Source organism: Tympanuchus pallidicinctus, unplaced genomic scaffold (assembly GCF_026119805.1).
Source record: "Tympanuchus pallidicinctus isolate F22 unplaced genomic scaffold, pur_lepc_1.0 scaffold31, whole genome shotgun sequence".
NCBI lineage: Eukaryota > Metazoa > Chordata > Aves > Galliformes > Phasianidae > Tympanuchus > Tympanuchus pallidicinctus.
The window spans coordinates 11323797-11345205 of NW_026294749.1; the positions used below are offsets into that span (position 1 = coordinate 11323797).

The 21409-nt window shown below is 41.2% G+C and overlaps 1 long non-coding RNA gene across 1 annotated transcript in view; it reads left to right on the plus strand.

The window, feature by feature from the left end:
• Positions 1 to 20915, plus strand: part of LOC128087949 (uncharacterized) — a 37723-nt gene extending 16808 nt beyond the window's left edge. The window contains exons 2-3 of the long non-coding RNA XR_008210087.1: positions 11449 to 11517; positions 20348 to 20915. This is a non-coding gene — a long non-coding RNA (uncharacterized LOC128087949). The remainder of the gene's footprint in view (positions 1 to 11448; positions 11518 to 20347) is intronic.
• Positions 20916 to 21409: the final 494 nt, after the last annotated feature.

The following is a 21409-nucleotide window of genomic DNA, read 5'->3' on the forward strand; positions in this document are numbered from 1 at the left end:
CTACAATGCGTTCCTTTGCAACAATATAGCTGTATAAAATAATGATATTTTGGATTACCCAAGCAGCTGGACTACAATTCATAGCTGGAACTGAAGACAGTAATACACATTTAATTTAGAGCAAATCTGGCATCTCAAAGCGTACAAAGATCCTAGCTTTAAAGGTAACTAACAAATATCTTGTCCCAGTGCCACTTATTTTTCTCCTAAAAGAAACATCTTTGGGATGCTGCACAACTTTATCAAATGTGCCCAAGAGACGTTGCAGCCAAAGTCTTAGTAAAAAAGCATTGAGGATAATATTTATTCACCACAGGTGAGACCTTCCTGCAGGCAATTCCTTATGTTTCTCCACATCTCTATTTCTTCACAAACCAAGGCCGAGGAATGTCCTAAAGCTAATAACCTTGTAGACAGAATTGATTAGTTCTATGTGTGGCAGCCCTGGCTACCTGGATCAGTCTGCCTTTGTATTTTATTTTTATACGTATGGAAACTTTAGATGCTGGAAATATTTTGGGCTAGCCTCAACTGAAACTTTAATTATTCTGAGGAATTAATTAGATCATTTATAAAGTTACTTCGATCAATCAGCTGGGATAATGAACTTGATAAGGACCAGTTAAACACTGCTCATCTTAGAATGTCATCATCAAGAAGTCAACTCGTTTAAATGATAAAGCCAGCACCTCCTGGGAGATGTCTGCCTACATCAACAAGCACAGCAACAGGATCACTGTGGAAAAAGCAAAAGGTCCCAAATCCATTTGCAGCTGCTTGGATAAAGTATTCCTGGTATAAAGCCAATGGAGTCAGCTACTCCTGCAGACACTACAGTACAGTGCTTTTGATAGGTGAGCTATGCCACAGACACAGCTGCTTTCTCTTATGCTGAGACCAAAACAGCTGTGGCTTCAGTACTGGGGAAACCACCAGAAAGCAGATTTGTCTCATCATTATTTAAATCCCAGGAAGGATGACAAGAGCAAAGTAAATGGTAAAATGAGCAACATGCTTCAAAACATTGGCCAGGCACTGGCAAGAAACCACACTATTGTACCACACGGAGAACTTCCCTGGATGAGGTGGGATGACAGTTCGGTGTCTGCAGTTCCATTTGCTCTGGCAGCACATGTGAATCTGTTATATGCACGGGAATTTTTAAAGCAGCAGTTGCAAAGAGGATGAAATAGGTGTCTAAAACTGATGTAAATACACAGGACGTTGCAAAGTGTAATGGTATAAAGTTAACAAGGCAGTAATGTGAAAGGAACGAGAAAGAAACAGGGAAAATATTATGCAGCTCTGTAGGTCCTCTGTGCCCTTGAGTTTAAAAGAAATTATTTGGAGTTGGAGCCAGTAGCTTACAATGAAAATGAGATAAGAAATAAAAATTGCTTATTTTGAGCAACATTCATGGGCATGCAGCTTAAGGCTCAGCATTTCCACTTTCTTGTAGAGCTTCTGATGTTTTCACAGTGGTGCAGATATGCCACGTATTTTCATCTGTGCTTTTCCTATTGTATTTCAACTTCATTAGAAACTGAGTTATGCTCAAATGGAATTTAAAGCAATGGAAACGTGTCTAGACAGGATTTCACTAAATGGATTAACTCAATGGGACTTTCAGATAGTGAGACAGCATTTTGCGAGCTCCCACAAAGAAGCAGGAAGGGTTATTTTTGTTGGAGTTCACCAGTCTTCTATTTCAATAAATATACAATACTCAGAACATCTTTGCAAGTGAATACTGAAGTTGGTAAGAAAATATACTTGTTTTTTTTTTCCCTCCCTGCTTGTGAAGGAAATTTTGATGTGGAATTAAGATTTTTGCTCTCATTTCCTTATCTATATTCTTTGCAATAAATAAATAAATAAATAAAATCCATCTTCAGACAGTTGGATGAATCCAGCTCTAAATTATTTGATTGTCTGCTATATGTACTTTCAAAATGTCAGAGCTAGGCTTATAATGAACCTCTTGTGAGAATCTTGTTCAGGTCCACAGGAAACTTCCCCTCTTTTTCAGTCTTAAAGGTTTAATGTCCTTCTAAGGAGGGCTTTTCAAGCTCTCTTTAACATTCATAATGATAGATGGATATCTACCAAATAGCTCAGTGTGATTGAAATAGTTCTATAAGCTTAGAGATTTTGACAATGTTATCGGGAAAAATAGGATTTGCTTAAGTGAAAAAATCTTGAGAAACTGCATTTAAAAAACAGCCATATAGGGAAAATCAGACAAACTGAAGAGATTTGAAGGAGAATGAACAGCCACAGGAAGAACTGTTTGAAGAAGCACAGCCTATTTTTCCTTGTTTCTCTAAAGAATGGATCACAAGATAGGACTTCCATTGGATTTACTTGAAACTGGACCTTGAGATGACCAGTGAGCAGGAGTACACTCTTTATATAAATGATGTCAAGCATGCTATACACCACTCTACACTGGAACACGGAAGACTGCGTTTCTGTCATACTCCATGCACACAATGTGGATAGGAAAAGGCAAAGACAAAGAAGCAGAAGTGCTTTGGAGCCTTCTGCTGTCATTTCAGGAGGGATCTCTGTGCATGCCTCCTCTATGAGAGAGGGTACTGATTGTCAGACTGATCCTGATCTCCACTTTGACTTCAGCAAGCAGCACAGACCAGATCTGCACACCTCTGATGAGTAATTCCACATATTCATTTCACATCTGCCCCTGACTTTCTTTCCCCCTGCTACCCAAGTTGCTTGAGTTATGCTAAATCTTGTTAAATCTCTTTTTGTTATCCTTAATTATATAGTTGTCAATCTTAAAGCACACAAAAGAGAGAAATTTGAAAACATTCTAGGATTTGTATTATACTGTTGAATGAACTGTTATTTTTCCTATTGCACAGGAGAGACAGCTTTAAATGAACTTTTCACAGACAAAAAAAGTGGGTGAGACTTTAACAAGAAAGAAAAAAAATGGCAGGTATATAATTATGTAGTATTTCAAGTCATTAAATAGAGCTCAGATGTATGTACATGACTAGCACCTATTTAATTCTGAGCAGATCTTTGATTATTACTTCTACTTTTGTTACCTTCCTTCCTTACTGTCAAACTTCCCCCCCTCCCCAGCCTGGCTAAAAATAATAACAATAAAATAATTCAGGACCCTTGTTATGCTAAGTTTGTGGGAAGAACTGGAACATCATGCCTTCATTTTACCAGCCAATATGGCACATACGCCTGGGCTGAAAGAATTGCTGCTTCAAGGTGTTCATCAGAGAGTCTGAGGCCTCTGCCAAACTCACACCATCACCAAACACATGCAAAGAGCTCTTTTCTTTGAACAGTTACCCACTGCTAACCACACATCTCTGGACACTCGCACTGGAATTCAGGACTTGGCCACATGACTGAGTTACAACTCAATTATAGCAGCTTAACAAGCTTCAGCCTGTCAACAGGACCTGACAAAATTGTCCAGCCCTTACCGTTCTCTTGCAACACATTCGTTTAAGTCATCGTGAGGTACTTACAGAGCTGATTCCAGCACTCAGCTGACAAATGGTGACTGTTCCACAGTAACTTGAGACTTTCCCTCCAGTTAATCAAGGGGAAAGAAACTGTAGGGTATGCAATAGCAAAACACAGAGCGTAGCCTTCCATTGCTGCTGATGAAGAAAGTGACAACTGAAGAAAAAAAAATCTCATTTAGTCTGTTCTGCTGAAATCATACCTGCGTAGTATCTGCTGATATGGTGGCTTTGGTTCTACCATGAGGAACACAGTCTGCCACAGAAAGAGCACACGAACAGAAAAGTGCACAGCAGAGCCACAGAGAGACTAGACTAAATCCAGTCGTGCTGTTGGATCAACATCACTGCTCAGTGAGCAAAGCCACGGCAAGAAGTGGCAATGGCTTTGAAAAGAGACAAAGTACAGAATGACAGAGAGGTGGTAAGGACCCGAGGTCATCAGTTCTGGAGAAAGCAATTAAGTTAACAGAAATGCTATTTCTAATATTTGCATTGGTATTTCCAGCACTTAGACCTAGTCTATCCAGAGACAAAACACTAATGAGAACTTAAACCCAGACAGGAAACCCTCAATGCTAATATTTTTCCTCCTTGTACACATAGGTTTTCATTGTGTGAATGCTGTTGAAATGAGGCATCTAATCCTTTCATATGTATATTAGTCTCCCTAAAGACACAACACCTACTGTTAACAAAATGTGCAGGATGGAAGGTGCCAGTAAAAACTGTAACATGTGGTATTAAAGTTGCTCTCTTTTTCTCTCCTCTCTTTCTCCTTTTTCCTTTTTTCTTTTTTTAATGCTGGAGGGTATATTGAGAGATTTTGACCAGTTTCCTTGCAACCCTTTCTTTCCCTTTTTCCCTTGGGCTCATATCTAGAGACCTTTATAATGATGCTGTGATTTCTCGAGGTCCATAAAAAGCAGACTTGTGTTCAGCAGGAGATTTCATGAGATGATTTAGTGTTACCCTCAGCAAATCCTTTCCTACCTCTGGGACAACTTTTTAAATGGCATCATAGCTTTCATAATTATAAACTTCCTTCTGGTAGTTGCTAATTTTTTTCACTCTTTGAATACCCATTCTGAAGACTTTGATTTCCTGCTCCAAGAGTGTGTTTGTTGTGGGATAGGTAATCTATTTAAAACCATTCCCATTATCAAAGAGAGAGAGTAAATAAACCATAATTCTTGTGAGAGAGCTGTCATCTAGAAGTCTTGCACGGAGTCTTATCAGATTTTAAAAGTAACATTTCTGAGAAACAAAGAACAAAGATGACCTAGAGTAAATATATAAAGCCCTGCAAGTGTTTCAGAGAGGCAGAAACAGAGCCCATAAGCAGACAGCACAGGTGGCAGGTTGTACTTTGCATCTGTGTCCTAGAGACCACAACTTCCCAAAATTTATCCTAGTTTCCCAGCCACTTTCAAGCAGGCAAGAGTTGACATATCATCTCTCCTGGCCTCAGTGTCTAACCCAAATATTAGCCTTGAATGATTTTCCAGTTTAGAACTGGTGAGAGTCACAGCATCATTGTGGTTACCCACCACTTTCTGTTTACATGACTGTCTTAAGTCGTTGCTTTCTAGAACTATATGTTATCTCTGCAAGGCTCTTTCAAACTTAGCACAAAGTCCAGGTGTCCCCAATTAGACTCAAACCACTGCAAGTTAAACAATTTTACAGCTCCTTTTTCTCTCTTTCTAGGATGTTGTGCTCTCCACGCCTGCAGTTGCATTCATCCACACTAGGTCCCTTCCCAGATAACATCTGGACAAATTTGGAACACTGTCCTGAGGCACTCTGCAAGTGTCTTTGCTATGAAAGAATCACAAGCCTCACAATTTCGTGTAGCTCACTCAAACGCTGTGAGAAGACAAGCAAACCAGTTAACCAAGTGTGTCACCATATACATTTATACCACTGCATTAAGATTCACAGAATCATTCACAAAGTGTATATAAACAACAAGCTTAGTTAAGGTTTGCCTAATCCCACCTGGGACATTTTGTGAGGCACTGTGCTTTGCATTTAGATTTCATTTCAGCCATCAGCTTTCAAACCAGGAACCACTCTAGTCTCCTCGCTCTGCTCAGTTGCTCTAATTAATGTAGACATACATACATGTATATAAGTAGATAATATAGAGCAGTACAATGTATGTATGTATGTACAGAATATATGCATAGTATGTGCATATATCACGTTTCCTTAAAATGTACTGGAGCAAACACATGGTTTATTCTGTATCTCTGAAACAAATCAAGCTTTCAGGCTTTTCATGGTAAGGAAGAGCAATATGGCTATGTTTAACCAAGTCTACTGTCTTGTTCACCTTGTTATTCCTAATAGCCTCTCAGCACATAATGCTGTGCTCCCTAGAAAAAAAACATAGCAAACAGACTTTGGAAAAGAACAGTGAGTAGTCCAATCATCTATCTATATAGGGTATAAAAGCTCTGCCTAAGAAATCATAATGAATGTATGGATCCATTGTCAAAAGACAGAAAAAAAAAACAACAAAAAAACAGATTTTTACAGTTTTATATTCTCCCAGTGGAAATACTGAGCTGATTGAGCACGATCTTCTAAAAATAAAATTGAATAAATCCCACTGGTGTTATTACAGACAGACTCCAACTTCTGTAAAGAAACTGCTGGCTCCTTAGTTCCCCGTATTTCATGATCTTTCTCTCAGTGGGTGAGAAATCCCATGCTCACACTGACGCCTCCCCTGTTACCAACTGTCTCAGCATATGCAAATGAAACGATGCACTCAAGCTTACAGTGCTCTTCATGGGGAGCAGCATTTCGGATGAGACACCACGGGCCATGTCCTTTGATTTCTTTTGACACAGTGGGCAGAAAGCTTTGTGAATTTGCCAGTCGTTTTCATTTAGAGAACACCTTGAGTTACCAAAACTGTTTGCGTACCTGAAACCTGCCTGATGCCTCATTTCACATTTGCAATGCAGATGGGGCTACAATTTTGGACACTTATCTTGCTTAAGGCAAGTTTATCCTTCAGCAGCATTTTGCCATGGAAATAAAGAGTCTTACTCTTATCAAAATTACAGAGGTAGAACTAAGATGTAAAACTCTGACATGACCAGGCAAAGACAAACCTAAACATGACAAAGCTGAGTGCAGAATGAAGCTATTCATATTTTATATACTAAGACCTACTACCTGAGAAAGTTAAACTTCTTTCTCCCTAAACCTTTTCCCACTGCTTGTTGATTCCACAAGGGAACATGGTGTAAGAAAGTCTTGACTATTTTTCATCTGACCTCACTAATTACCATCATAGCTCTATCAAAATGGTCTAATTTGAGTGAAAAGCAGGCAAAGTAGCAAAGGAGCTTTTGGGAAGATTTAAAAAATCTTTTAAAAAGATTTTAAAAAGTCATTTAAAAAGTCATCTTCAATTTGCAGATTTAACACTTATGACCTTATGAAAAATTGATCTGTTTGCTTATACAGAACATATTAGGCAGAATATTAATATACTTACAAGATTAGGCATGCAGAAAATAGCTTTAAAATTAGATTTGTTGATAAATACTTTGAGAACAAGAAGAGTGCTTAGGTGTCCTGGTGGACATCAGTCACATTTCTATCCACAAATGAAGGGTAATGAAAGTCACTGTCAAATACATTAATTCAAAATTAAGGGCTCTGTTGTAGTGGCAAACTATAGTGATATTCGAAAGGAGCCTTTAAGCAATCTCTCCTGAAGTTCTGTGGCACAGCTGAAGAAGGAACTGCTTGAAGACCCCTTGGTTCCTCTGGAGTTCTCCTTATATCCAACCTAAATCTACTCTCTTTAAGTGTGAAGCCATCTCCCCTTGTCCTATCCCCACAGAACTCCTGGGGGCCTATTAACCTCTCCTGGTCTTTCAAGCTGTGTCACAGGAGGCTGTGACTGGGAAATTAAAAAATGTCAACAAAGAGTTTACATCTCTTGGGAAAATCCCTTGCAGGGATTGGGAGCGCAGACAGTGCTTTCCTCAGTCCTCCAAGCTGGAGACTGGGATACAGGCAGGAGGACAGACCTGTTGGTTGCACAGATGATGTCATGTCCAGGGCTTTGGATTCCATGACTTAGGACACAGCTTTGATTGACAAGGTATGCTGATGTTGGATGAGACACAATTGACCAGGAGGGACAAGAATATACTAGGCAGCAAAGTAGCTGGGTTCATCACCAGGGCTTTAAACTCATTTGGTGCAGGGAAGGGGATGTACTGCTGAGTGACAAAGACAAAGAACACTCTCACTTTAGGAAGAAGTAGGAGAAAACTTCAGAATTGTCCCAGAAGATTTTGGGAAGGCTCCTCCGGGAAGGTAATCTGACCAATACCCCATCTGAAGTGCCTCTATACTAATGCACACAGCGAGGGACATAAAGCAAGAGGAGATGGAAACCGTGGCGCAATTAGAAAATTATGACCAAATTGCCATCACAGCATGTGGTGGGACACAACTGGAGTGTGTGTGCCTTTGACTGAGGCAGGCTACAAGCTTTGTAGAAGGGATAGGCAAGGTAGGAGGGTGGGGGAGTTGTCCTTTGTGTTAAGAAGTGTATAGACTGTGATGAAGTGCATCTGAGAAACAGCTGACACCAGGTTGAGAGCTTGGGAGTTCAAATTAGAGACTGGACCAATAGAGGACATCTGGTGGTCAGGGTCTACTACGAGCTGATCATTCAAGTAGAAGCCTTCTTGCTTCAGGTACAAGAGATCTCATGCTCAAAGGCTCTCATCCTGGTTGGGGATTTCAACCACCCAAGTATCTGATGGGAAAACAACAGGGCAGGCTGCAAGCAATCCAGAAGACTCCTGATGTCTGCTGATAATAATTTCCTGATTCAAGTATTGAACAGAACAACCAGAGGTGAAGCATTACTGGACCTGGTACTCACCAATGCAGAGGAAATCACTAAAGAGGTTAAGAATGGAGGTAGCCTGTGACTTAGTGACAGTGCCCTGGTCGAGTTTGTAATCTCAAGGAATGTGAGCCTGGCAAAGAGAAGTGTCAGAGTCCCAAACTTCAGGAGGGTGAACTTTGGGTTGAGTTTAAAGAGATACTGGATGAGATCACCTAGGAAAATGTCCTTAGGGACAAAGGAACAGAAGAGATCTGTCAGCACTTTAAGGATGCTTTCTGAGAACACAAGAGCACTCTGTTCTCCAGCAGAAGAAAGAAAGCAGAGGAGGCAGGAAGGAGGCTGAGCAAGGACCTGTTGGTCAAACTAAGGGAAAAGAAGGGAAACTGTAAGCTATGAAAGCAGAGATGGATTTTCGGATCTTATGATATCTAGGAAGAATATAATGATGCTATCTGGATGTTCAGAGAGGGGATCAAGAAAGCCAAGGTGCGGGTGGAATTAAACCTGGTGAGAGTTGTGAAAAATAACACAAAGAGATTGTTTAGATACATCAGTCAGTAGAGACTGGCAAAGGAAAGTGTACTCCCTTTGATAAATGAGAAGGGAAAACTGGCTTCCTCAAACATGAGGAAGGGGCTGAGGTACTCAATAAGTTCTTTACTTTGGTCTTCACTGACAGTCTGACTTCCCCTGCCTCTTGTGTCCCTGAACCTCTATTCAAGGGTCAGGGGAGCAAAATCTCTCACTGTAAGAGCAGAGCAAGTCCAAGACCAACTCATAATTTGTACAAGTCTATGGGGCCAGATGGCATGCATCCTAGAGTTCTGAAGGAACTGGCTGATGTGCTTGCCAAGCTGCTCTTCATCATCTTTGAAAAACTGTGACTATGAGGTGAAGTCCCCAGTGATGGGAAAACATCAATCCCATTTTTAAGAAAGGGAGAAAGGAAGACCTGGGGAACTACAGGCCAGTGAGCTTCACCTCTGTGCCTGGGAGTATCATAGAGCAGATCCTTCTGGAAGAGATGTTAAGACATGTGCAAGATGAGGAGGTGATCCAAGATAGCCAAAATGATTTCACCAACAGCAGATCATGCCTGACCAATCTGGTGACTTTCTATGATACAGTGATGGCATCAGTAGACAAAGGAAGGGTAACAGGTGTCATCTGCCCGTACTTCTAGAAGGCCTTTGATATGATTCCACACCTCATTCTCATATCTAAATTGGAGAGACAGCAATTGGAAGGCTGGCCTATTTGGTGGATAAAATTCTATTGGATGGTCACAGCCAGAGTTTGTGGCCAATGGCTCTACGTCCAGGTGGAGGCTAATCATGAGTTATGTGCCACAGGGTCCGGTGTTCTTCAACATCTTCATCAATGACGTAGACAGTGGGATTGGCACTGTCAACAAGATTTCATAGAATCATAGAAACATAGAATCACCAAGGTTGGAAAAGACCTAAAAGATCACCCAGTCCAACCGTTCACCTATTCCCAATAGCTCCTACTAAACCATGTCCCTCAACACAACATCCGGCCTTTCCTTGAACACCCCCAGGCTCGGTGACTCCACCACCTCCCTGGGCATCCATTCCAGTGCCTGACCACCCTTTCTGAACAGTAATACTTCCTCATGTCCAGCCTGAATCTCCCCTGCCGTAGCTTGAAACCATTCCCCCTGGTCCTATCACTGATGACACGAGAGAAGAGGCCGACCCCCAGCTCACTACAACCTCCCTTCAGGAAGTTATAGAGAGCAATGAGGTCTTCCCTGAGCCTCCTCTTCTCCAGGCTGAACATTCCCAGCTCCTTCAGCCTCTCCTCATATGGCCTGTACTCCATTTCTGATGACAACAAGCTGACTGGTGCAGTTGACACCATAAAAGATAGGGACACCATCCAGAGGGACTTGGACAGGCTTGAAAAGTGAGGCCACGTGAAGTTATGGATGCCCCATCCTGAAGGTGATCAAGGATATGTTGGATGAGGCCCTGGGCAACCTGATCTAGCAATTGGTAACCCTGCCTATGGCAAGGAGGATGGAACAAAATGATCCTTAATGTCCCCTTCAACCACAGCCTTGATTCCTTCAGTGACAGAACTGTCTTTGTGTATTCTGCCAGGAAGCTCTAACCAGGTTACAGTGGCTCAGCTCTTGTTTAAAATGACTGGAACATGAAACTCAGGTAGTCTGCCTAAGAGAACTGCTAAAGTTAGGAAAACAAAAGTGAAGTCCTCATAGCTCCCAAAGCAAGCTCAAAGTACTTGAAAAGTGAAAATAAAAATAAAAGATCACAACACGCCATAGACTTTTAAGTAGGCATTATTCAAGGCATTCCCTGGCATCAATCATAGATGCCTGGTAATAACTGCACAAGCCCATCAGAAAGCAAAGAGGACAATGCTGCCCACAGCATTAACTTCTTTCTGCTCAAAAGTAGGGTTGTCACACTCCAGGCAAATTGCATCTGGTCCTTCAGGCCTACATACTAGCACACACATAGCTATACCAACTGCTGCTCACAAACAAATAAAGTGTGAATTGATCCCCACACAGACCAGGCCCCCACTATCCATGTTAGGAGAGAAATGTTAGTTTCACATTGAGGTAATGACTTTCCATGTTGGACAAAATTATGAGGGGTTCACACAGTCTTTTCTAAGGAAAATCTCAATCCTGAGATCACTAGAAATCACCACAAACTAAGAGGTTGATTTGCTTTGCCATATGCAGGAATGTCATGGTTTTATGATTTTTGGTTATATTATTGGTATTCCACATCATAACGTCATGTTAAAGTGAGTTAAAGAGTTAATGTTCCAGTTCCAGTCCCAGAAGAGAAGAGCTACATCCTCTCATTTTGTATGATTTATTAGCTCCAGTTCTGATTGTTTTGTATTATATTGTATTATAGTGTGTTACCTTGCATTCCGATATCTTATTTAGTAAATTAGTTTGTTTCTCCTCAGATCATTGCCACTGTTTATTTTTAAGCCCATCTCTCTAACCTTTTCCTTTTTTTCCCTTTTCCCTTTTAGGGCACTGTGGATGCCTCTGCCCTGCTAGTCAAGGAACCAGCAGAAACCAGCCCATAAACCATTGACAAGGTAGCATAGAATCCACTATCTCTTGAAAGCCTCATTGAAATATACTACCTCCCATTGGTTCTGTTCTTGTTTCCATCTAATTCACAGACCTTAACGATAGTTTTCATATGTTACACTTTAAAGGACTGACAAATCTTACCTCTGGTAAGAGGGAGTTTGATTTAAAGCAGGATAAAGCAGCGTTGCAGAGCTGAGCTAAAAGAAGTGGCAATTAAAATGCATCTGCTATGATGGAATGAACTTTATTAAAGATGTTAATGATGATACTGGAAGTCATGCATGACGTTTTATTCCTTATGCATGGACTAACAGCAAAAATAATAAAAACTCCTTGACAAAAATATGAAATGTGACATTTGTAAGCCTGGCAGAACTATGATATTGCAGGCATTTTAATACAATGACAAGAAGAAAAAAAGAAAGATATCCCTCCTCGATTGCCTATGTGTCACTTGAATGAATTTAGCTTAAATTTGCTTTTTCTTCTGTTAAAGGTCATTCTTTTGTGAAGTGATTTTTATAATTGTTGTCATTCTAGATCAGTTATGTCAAATTTAGGATAGATTAATTTTGAGACAATCACTCTATTAGATGATTAGTTGATTCATGTAATAACTCAGGCACTCATTCAGAGGACTGCTCTCCTGTATGGAGAACATACAAATTAAGCAGAGTTTTCTGTCTTTATGTGTGTAGATATCTGTATTGATCCTTACTCAAAAGTCTTTAATTTGAGCAACAGATATCACTCTAGCAAATCATTCTGTACTCAGATTGTTCTCCATAGATTTTTACTATTGTTGTGCACCAGAAACAAGGCTTTCTTTGAATTGTTCTGGCAAGGACAAATGTTTCCACAAGGTTGACATGGTCAGCTGGTCCTCGGAGCTGATTTCCTGTTTAAGTATTTAACCCACAATGCAGCAAATAGGAACTCCAGGAAGACACATCAAGAAGCCAAACAAAATTAAATCAGTTCTATTCCTGCCCAGCGTGTGCTTGGCTGAGTATTACTTTGTACAGCAACTCGGTGTTCAGCATGAAATTTGAAATTGTTTTCTGACAATATTTTTGCTAGATCTGAGAACAAATAGTGTCACAATCCTACCCTCAGCTCTTCTGTCAGCTCACCAGGACTTCCAGATAGGCATTTAATCTTTCTGGGGCTCAATTTATTCAGTACCATTTTTGACTGTGTGACTGTCTGCCTGTGCCCAGAGTTATCTGTGCTAAACCCTGAAAATCTCAGCCCCTGCAAGGTCTCATATCTCTTCTAGATTAACTCCACCCATGGTTGGTTGCCATCTGGTAATCTGCCCACTGCCTTAATTGCACTGCAGTCAGGCTTCCAAGATGAATACAGTGGGAAGTCTTTACAAAATTAACATTTCTTTTCCATATGCAAAATGTGGAAAATGTATCTACTCCACTTTGAAACTTCCCAGTGAGATTTGTCAGTTTTTACCTGATTTCAAAGAAAAATCCATTGGAATGGAAAGGTAGAAAATAATGTAGTATGTTTTTGGGAGGCTTTAACTGCTGTCAGCATGTAGAGATGTAGAATCTCTGTGGTGGCTGCTAATATGGTATTCCTTAATGCTGTCTATATCTATCTTGAAAGATGAATCAAGTGATACTTGAAGCAGTTTGATGCTTAAAAAAAAAAGAAAAAAAAAAGAAGACATTTAAGAACACAGGCATCCTGATTTTGAGCATTTTACCATCAAACTGCAATGGACACTGGATTAGTTCTTAAATGAGTTAGGACCTCAGTTCAGTGAACAACTTGAGCTGCAAATCAACAAGTAATCTCACCAAAGTGAGCAACACCTCTCTACACCCACTGTTATGCTCTAAGCCAGGCACTTAATTACACCCCATCAGGCTACATTGCAACTTGCCTTGGCTCTCAATGCTGTGTCCAGGCTTCCTATCAGCAATCACCATCAATCAGGCCAATCCAATGTATGACTTCAAGCTAATCTTATGAGGTTAGAGGTTTATTTAATACAAATTCTGTTATTCTTCCCACTTTTGGTTTCTGAGCATTGTGAGAGCATTTCAGTCATGGGTTGTTTGGTTTGGTTGTTGTTTTTTTTTTTTTGAACTTTTTTCCAGTAACCACAAGGGTTCAAATCTCACTGTTTTTATTGGTGGTATTCATGAAGTGAAAACTAGGGTTCCCATGCCATTGCTGAGTTCTAAAGGCTGGAGATTATAAGAAAAAGAAGTAAATGCCAAAAATCTTGTGATGAGATGATGTGAGCTGACAATACAGATGTGATTACCCTGGAAGCAAGAGAGCTATCCCTGTGAAACTGGTATGAGATCAAATCCCAATCATTCATTAGGGATTGCATATTTTCTTACCCATTGTTTATAATGGAGCTACCACAAAACTGCCCTCTAGTTGCAGGAGGGCTGTTTCTGACATTTTGGACAGCTGTATATTTAAATACATCTCTTGCTTTCCTTCCCTCTGCAACCTACTTTGCCCATTTCCTACATTTACTTCATGAAAACTGAAAAGTTATCAAAACTTCACCTTTTTGCCTTTCCGTAACCACATATTTTCATCAAACCCATAAATTCAAGGCACATCCCTCCTGACCACGAGAAGCTTTCTTGACATGCAGATTGTGTTAATTCCCCCTTTTTAGGTAGCCTTAACAATGTTAAAATGCTGCCACCTTCTGTTAGATGCTTGTGTTGCTAATAGGTTGCAAAAAAAAAACCCACATTCTTCTATTTCCTTCAGGCTTGTAAGTTGATTTATACTGATCCTCAGCTGCATTGGTACAATATATAACATGACAGGTTAAATGCAGTGCCTGCCAAAAAGTCTTGATAGGCTCAGCTTTCGTGCAGCGGCACTTGAAAAGACCATTACTGCTGCCATCCAGCTAAAGTATGCTCAATATTTTTGACAGTGAATTATCTGAACAGCAGTTTATCTCAATGTTCACTTGGTGCTATATAGCAATTTAAGGATTCAAAAGACAGAAGTGAAAAAAAAAGGCAAAATCTCCTATTGTTCAAAGTGAAGAAAGTTGGAATGAGTTTTTCTGTGAATTTTAAAACAGTTGGGTATTTACTCTCAAATGCATTTCAGGGCTCATTGACAGGCAGATAATTAGCATAGGTGTAGATTGCATTCAATTTTTGTCATTTGTCCTCGAGATCTCAGGGTTTCAGAAACCCAGCTATGGGCTGCATTCTTGTTCGGAGATGGTTTGTGTATCTTCTCTGGCACTTTAAAATCATGTCAATGAGTAAAAGTTGTACTGAGATTCCCATCTTCCTTTCTGGAAGGCCTATGTCCTGCCCACTGGACATTATCTTCACTTCAGAAGATAAAAAATCAATAGCTTTGTGGCTGCAGTGGTGATAGGGCACACAGAGCCCCTTGCCAAGAGAGCGTTGTTCCCACTAACTCACTGTTTGCAGCCTTCTGCTCAGTGGAGCAATGCATTTTTCCCTGCTCTGTTCCTGCAGACCAGAAGCTGTCTCTGGGTGCACTGCCAAGACCCTCCTGACATCATTCTCAAATTTAAGTCTTGAGCTTTGATGACAGGAAGATCCTTCTGCTTACTTATGTGATCATGCAGCTAAGTAAACTTTCCTGCCTGAAATGCATTTATTAAGGAGATAAGGATTTGAGTTGATTTTCAAACTCCTGTAAATTCCAGCAAATCATTTTGGCTGCAGAGAAAGGAATTAAGATAACCAGTAAATCATCAGCTTATTTTGGAATTATTCTAAACCTATGGTGTTGATTTGCAACTCCACAATTGTTTGCTGTAATCTTGGTTATAAAATATTGTTAAAACTTCAGAAAGAAAATGTTGGCTTTCAGGTTAAACTGAACTCTCTTAATTTGATCCCACATTGTTTCACTTTTCTGAAACTCCAACTGAACCAAAAACATTCTGTTGTTTACTTCTGAGCACTGAAAAGTCCTTTAGCCAGAGGTTACCAGTGATTAGTGGCTTAAGGGCAAAAATACAGAAATAAAAATGTCCCGAGCAAATAATATGATAGTCACAATATCATGCTTTGCTCTATCTCTTTGGTATGCCATGGCCAAGAATAATGTTAGGAGATGCCACAAACATCATACTGCTTGAAAGCCATACACTGGGGACAGTGGTCTCAACCAGAAAGGGTCTGCGGACATGTAGTGCTCCCAAAGCAGCTTCTAAGAGATTTCTAAAATACAAATAAGAAAGCAAACCTCATGTCGGTTGGGCTTAAATTATTCAGGCAGGATCTGCACCTCTTTATTTAGTAATCTGTAAAACAAAAGAAGTTGGAGATTTGCTGGCCTGAGCTATCTGTTGTGTTTAGATAGATGCCAATCACTTTGATATTTAAGCCAACAAAGTCCAGCCTCATTCTGTGTGCTTCTTGTGGAAGGAAAATATTTCAAGTGAACTCTACCAGAGTATCTTTATCCTTTCTTCAATTCACTTTGGTTTTATTTTCCTATGCAGCAAGGTATTAACATCAAAAGTGAAACACACCAAGATTTCATGTATTGGTAGTATTGCTGTGAGCCACAGTGGAAGCACACCACAGGGACCAAAATAAGAGTGTATGATGTGAAACTCTGCAGTACAGAATGATATTCCTACATGTGAAGCACCTGAATTATTAAGGCCTATGTTAGTATTAAAGTATTCAGTGTGAACCAGGAAGGAGACCTGACAGCAGAGAACTCAAGAGAAAGCAAAATCTTCTGATGACTGTTTACAATACTGTGTCAACAGAGACAAAAGGGCTTATTTGAGTCCAGGAGAAGAAAAAGAGAAAGAAAAAAGAAAAAGAAAAAGGAAAAAAAGAGAAAAAAGAAAGGGAAGGGAAGGGAAGGGAAGGGAAGGGAAGGGAAGGGAAGGGAAGGGAAGGGAAGGGAAGGGAAGGGAAGGGAAGGGAAGGGAAGGGAAGGGAAGGGAAGGGAAGGGAAGGGAAGGGAAGGGAAGGGAAGGGAAGGGAAGGGAAGGGAAGGGGGAAAATAAAGAAGTGAGGCATGTTTCTCAGCCTTAAGAAATATTGTCTTGCTATGAGGATTGGAAAATGTAAAGAATTCTGCCAATCTGACCCAATTCACTCGACTTCTAGTATATTGGTTTAAAGAAAAAATTCAGTGACCACTGTTATTTGGATATAAAACCATCTTGACAGCCATGAGTAGCCAGGATAAAGTAGGTCGCACTTTCTCCTGCTGTCTGAAGGCAGTGGTAATGCCTTGAGGGTCACTGGAGCAGAGGAGACTCTTTCTGTTGTCAATATGTGCAAGCACAGGCTGGAGACCTGACTCAGTCATTTCTGCCTTACATTGTAATTACACATTCAGTGCTTCTTAGAGGAAACAGCGAATGCTTCACCTCAAACCAAATTAAATTTTAAAAATGTTATTTGACACAAGTCTTTCTGCAAGCTCCTGTTTTTGTAAATGAGTGGAAGAAGTTCACACCCATGTCAACAAGAACACAATTTTCTAGTCAACGCTATCATATCAGCTTCACCTTCCAAAATCTTAGCTATCATTACTTCTAAGAAAGGAGTGTAATAAAGTTACTGCGACCTACAGAACTGCTCCAAAACACAATGTAAAAATCATGTGAGACATACCCTATTTTTTTAGAGAAATACTGTTATTAGCTGCTGTCAGAAGGATCACAATCTTCCTCATTCCCAAACCAGTTGTGATACAGTTCCCTCTCCACATTACAAGCAATAAGACTGTTGAAGCAAGAAGTGCTGCCAGGGCTCTGTGTTCACACCGAGTCCAGGTCCCAGCCTCTGGCTGCTTTATGGTCACCCCATCTCCATCACCCTATATCTCTGCCACCCTGCAAGCATGCACCCAGGGGCTCCTGTTTTGACGACAGCATTGAACACTTCCACAGGCAGATCCTCCTCTTGTGGCTTAAAGGTGTGACCTGGTAGTTGAGATCAATACCTTGTCACTTCATTCTTCTGCTGCTCCTTTATCCTGCAGTGAATTGAGTTTTCCGTGCTATTTGTTGTGCTCTTTCTCTTTTCTTAGAGTAGTATTTGTAGCTCATTCTGTCACCTTTCATGCACGAGGTTTTTCTTGCTGACACAGCAGCCATTAGGTACAGTTTAGCTCTTCTAACTCTGTGTATCACTTCATTACAAGAGACTTCTTAGAAATCGACCTTCGCACTCTGAATAAAAACTGAACCTGGCCTTTGATTTCTGGAAGGTGTTGGGCTACGGGATGTCAAAGAATCACAGCAATGAGCTGCTAGGTGATCCACAGCTGGCTTTGCTGGGTGCCTTAAGCAATATTGGCTCTGTTTTCTCATTTCCCGCTTGGACCCACTTTCAGTAGTGCATTTCTCAGACGCTGGAGCATGTTGCTAGAGTGTAAACACTGTAATATCAAAATCAGCTGCTCCTCCATCTGTGACTAGCATTTAAACTTCCCATGCTCTGTACACAGGAAAAAGAAACATTAACAGATGAGAGGGGCATCATTAGCAGTGCACTGCTTATAAGATCCTCCTCTCCATTAGAGGAGAGCACTGTCCCAGTGGAAGCTCGCTTCCTGCACCCATGGCTTTTGAAGGTGTCAGCCCTCCACGTTATTATTTCAAGTTTGGTTGCATTAAATGGGCACACACTGTGCTGAGAATTAATATTCAGGGAAAATATAAATCATTGTGGCTTCAAAAGTACATGACACTGCTTGACACTAAGTTTAGCTGTGAGTACAAGTGAGCCTTTCCTGTGGCTACCACTGCACATTGCATGGGCAGAGGGACAGAGAAGTCATGGACATGGCCCAGGCAGCTCCTAGTCCTAACAGGTTGCTTTTAGATGTCAACCTATTTATCAGCCCAGTGCTCCTCCATGCATAATCTGCAAACAGGGGGTACCAGTCCTCTGCTTTCCTTGCTTTAAAAAGAAAGTTTAATTTTTTCATATTGATGAAGCATCAGGTTTTGAGGAAAGTCATAGAGGTAGGTAAAGCTAATACCTAGACACTCTCTCTATACAAAATTACATGGTGAAGAACAGCAAATGCTACCCAGGACAAAATACTGCCCATTTTGACAGAAAAGAACTTGAAAAATTAAGTTACACAGAATATTTTAGATTTCTTTTTTTTTTTTTTTAACATGTCTATGAGAGGAAGGGAGAGAGAGAAATGCTTATTTTTCTGCTTGCAAAATTTAAGCGCATTGAAACATTATGAGAAGCTCTTTCATTATTTCCCATATAAACTATTTGAATAATTTCATTTGCACAAATTTTACAAAATAGGATAATATCCTACTAAAACACTCACTTGAAAATTATTGTATTCGTTAGTATTTCTCAATTTAATAAAACAGAGGAGGTTTTCCCAAAATTGATACTGAACTATCTACAACTTTTGTTCAAAAACTTGGAGAGAGCAAACAAAACAAAAAAAACTTCCTTGAAGGCTGCATTCAGTTATGCTTATGCTTCCCTTCATCCACTGTAAAAAGCAAAAGGATGCCAATACAGAAGCATATGTACTTGGCTGTAAGCTGTAATTCAGAAATCCCTATCTACCAGGTTGAACTGCAAGTACCTGAGCTGCTTATTTGAACAGCAGTAAGGTAAATACAAAAGCAATAAGATAAAATACTGTTAGCTTTCCCCTACTTTCACCCCATCTTTTATTGAACAGTACTTTTCATTTTCTATTAAGGTCAGCCGGGCAGACTTTTTGAATCCCCTATATGTTGAAATGTAAATAAAATAAAGCAAATGGGAGGGAGATGGGAAGAGACAACTGGTCCTGATGAATACAAGTTTACACTCCATGGCAGACCCAACAAGAACATCCCACAGGCAGGCTGGGGCACCAAGGGGGTGTTTGTAGCTTCCCCAGACATCACTTGGTTTCCAGCAGGGCACCAAGCTTCAGCACTCTGCTTTTGCCAGGCAGCAGCCCATTGCTCCATGGCTCAGCTCGGCTTCCCCAGGACCCTAGCAACGGGGATGCTCTCTTCCTCCAAGGAGCAGAAAGCAAGGAGGGGCAGCCACCCACCCCTACACACTTCCCCATCTTCCCAAGCAGCTGATGGGGGACTGCTGCCAGCCTTCCCATTAGAAGTTACAGAAAAGGTGAGTTTGTCTCATTTGACTATCGCCGTCAGGCAGCGTTTGCAATTAGTCCACTTCGATCTTATTCAGGCTTTGGATGCCTTTCAGTGGCGAAAAAGGGAACACTTGAGCTCCATTGAATTGGAGCGTGGCATCTGCTGCGCGCTGGGGGGAGAGGCTGGGGGTCAGCGCTTGATTTTGATAAAGCGTGCCAGATTAATTGTCTTCAGTAATCCTGTTTGTCATGGTAGATGTGCAGAGGAGTCTTTGTGGCACAGGCTGACATATGGGCTGGCCGGCTGCTCGCCTATTCAGTCCCTCCCCACACATGCTCTTCACAGTTGGCCTAGTTCCCAGAGCCTTGTTCTCCGGGGAAGCGGGCCTCCTGCACCTATTCAGCCGGCCCCCAGTGCCACAAACAGGCTCCCTAATCTGCAGGCCTGTCTGGGCTATTCAAAGCAATTGCATTATTCAGAGAGATCGAGAAAGAGGCTGAGGAGGGTGGGGGAAGCGCAAGAGGGAGAGGGAGCAGTGCGATTTTGGAAAGAAATAAGCAGCCCGGTACTTCAGGCAGAGCTCTTCAGGAGGCTGATTATAGTCCCTCTCCAAATCTGAAATTATACCCTGCCTCATTTGTAAAACAGATGCTAATAAGAGGTAATTTGGACCCTGCTGATTATTAACTTCAATGGAGGCGCTCTTTTTTTCCCTGTGTTTTTGTTAGGAATTCTTGGATTGTCCCTCACACGCTGCTCTGAAGCAGAGGATGGAACAAGAGGACAAAGGAAACTCTTCAAATAATACAGGAGCAGGATGAATGTGGCCCTGGAGAGGACCAGCGACCATCCAGCCAGGCAATGGAGTCTGGAACTGCTTATGGCACTGATGGCATCAGTCTGGAACTGATGGCCCAAGGGCCCCTGAACACACAGCCTGCCTGCACTGCCCAGGTTGTGACACGGAGCACATAGCACAGCCTGCTTCCCCAGGGAGGGAGATGGATCTAAGCTGATGGGAAAAGGCAGCAGAAAGTGGTGAGAATGAGCAATTCCTGGGTTTCTTGAGAGCCGTTTGATTATGCATTTAACTATGTGGCCATTAATGTTATTTTACAAGAGCTCTTAGGATGCAAAGTATTCGTGCATGAACGGGAACAGCTACAAGGAACAGTTGACAGTTCAGTACGTCAGCCAATACATTGACTTCTACGGGCCATAACCTGAGCTACTTCAAAGCCTCCACTATCTTGACAAGTGCCACAGAGGAATTCTCTACAAGTGTGTGTATCAAGTAATAGGGAAAAAAATAAAAAAATAAAATAAAATAAAAAAATGAAAAGAGAGAGCACCCAATATTCTATGTATGTTTTGTCCATGCACCTTGCACTTAGAATCACAGAATTGCTCAGGTTGGAAAAGACCTTAAAGATCATCGAGTCCAACCACAACCTAACCATCCTACCCTCACCCTAACAACCCTCTGCTAAATCAGGTCCTTGAGCACCACATCCAAATGGTTTTTAAGCACAACCAGGAATGGTGACTCAACCACCTCCCTGGGCAGCCTATTGCAGTGCTTCACAACCCTTGCTGTAAGAAGTGTTTCCTGATATCCAACCTAAACTTACCCTGGTGCAACTTGAGGCCATTTCCCTTCGTCCTGTCACCAGTGAGAAGAGACCAGCCCTGCTCTGCTGTAAGCACCTTTCAGATATTGGAAGAGAGCAATCAGGTCTCCCCTCAGCCTCCTCCTCCCCATGATAAACAGCCCCAGCTCCTTCAGTCTC